The sequence below is a fragment of the Cibotium barometz genome, chromosome 43 (assembly GCF_041138505.1).
Source record: "Cibotium barometz isolate CiBa-2024 chromosome 43, ASM4113850v1, whole genome shotgun sequence".
NCBI classification, from domain to species: Eukaryota; Viridiplantae; Streptophyta; class Polypodiopsida; order Cyatheales; family Cibotiaceae; genus Cibotium; species Cibotium barometz.
In genome coordinates this window covers 36,843,353-36,844,958 of record NC_141088.1, presented here as the reverse complement: position 1 = coordinate 36,844,958, position 1,606 = coordinate 36,843,353, and positions in this window count along the sequence as shown.

The window sequence follows — 1,606 nt, the reverse complement described above, 5'->3', positions numbered from 1 at the left end:
TTACTTGGTCATATACCCAGTGGCCCTATGGTATGTGGTCCTATGGTATGCGATCCCCATCTATGGTCATAGATGTGTCTGGTCTGGGAGTACCCACTGTTGCGGCATTTACCGCACACCGCACCCACATTCTTGTAACCGCATTGGATGAACTGTTATGCACAATAGTCAGTAGGGATTCCAAAGGATGTTTTTAGTAGATGTATCTATTCGAATCACAGATAATATTCCTATATAAGGATGTAAGTGTGAGATCCCTCTGCCCCGCCCTCCGCGCACCGGCGGACTCCCGGTAGTAGCTGACAGCGGAAGCAGTCCCCTCAAGTGTGGCGCAGGGTTCTCACTTGGGGCCTCGCCCTCGAATGTCCGGGCACGAGACTAGGCTGGTGGTCACTCCGAAAACCGAAACCGAGAAAAATTCCCATGCTCAGAAAGCGGGGACGATTCCACCTTTATGAATTTTTTTAAACAAATTTTTCTAACGTGATCAATTTTAAGCTATCCTTCAACTGAATAAACCAGATAAAAGGAAACTATCACTGATATAAATTGATCATTTTAGTAAATTCAACGCTTTTTTTCCTGATCAAGGTCAGGCACAGCCATTGATCCACTTATTTGAAAAAATTATGAGGGAATTGTTTAACTACTCGAATCTTAGCGTAATCCTAAGATTTTTCAGTTTGATTATTAAAACTCCACTGATTCCAGCCTAACCCCATCCGGCCCATGGGTTAGCCACCACCCTGCCACCACTGGAATCGGTGGAACCAAACAAATACTCATCCACCCATAATTGAATTGCCTTTCTTAACTTTAGCTTTAGAAAACAGATACGCGCACACTCCTCTTTATTAAAACTTTAATAAAAACAATCCTTGATAAACAATTTACGGTTTATACATGTCATACTTCAAAATTTCCATTGAGTATTTGTTTCTCAATAAAACAGTATCACTTTGGACTCTCCGTTGAGACCAACGAGTCAACAATGAGATCCAGTTGTGATAGATTACAAAAACATAGGTCCATCATATAATATCTTCCTCCTTGACATACACATGGATGTCCTTGGCACACCGCGAGCCCGTGCATCGCCTGGTCAGAACCCTCGAGGATCCTCCTTAGGTGTCCTGGCACTTCACTCAGGGACCGCTTCGTCGGCCCTCGTCCATCGTACCAGAAACGCACCATTTTAACGATGCTGAGGCTGGTCAAGACCTCGGCAGGTTTTGCCACGTGAGCTGTCCCTCGAACACTCCCCGCTAGCTGTTGCAATCGAACTTCCCTTAGATAAACATATATGCCAAATGCCCCCTCCAGCATTCTGGCATAAGACAGTCTTTTAAGAAGGCAGGGTTTCTATGCAAGTTTACAGTTTTGATTTTCGTTTGAATACCATGAGTATATCATAAATCCGTATCTCAATACTTCTAGATCGAGTTTTCAATTCCAAACAGAATTCCTCGAGTTCTGTTAACTTGATCCTCAGATCCAAAATCACAAGTCTTAACTTAATTTCAGATTCGGTGGTGGGTGATTTGAGTACATTTTCCCTGAACTGGGCACATCGTCATTCATTGAAACTGACGAAGGAATTAGGTCT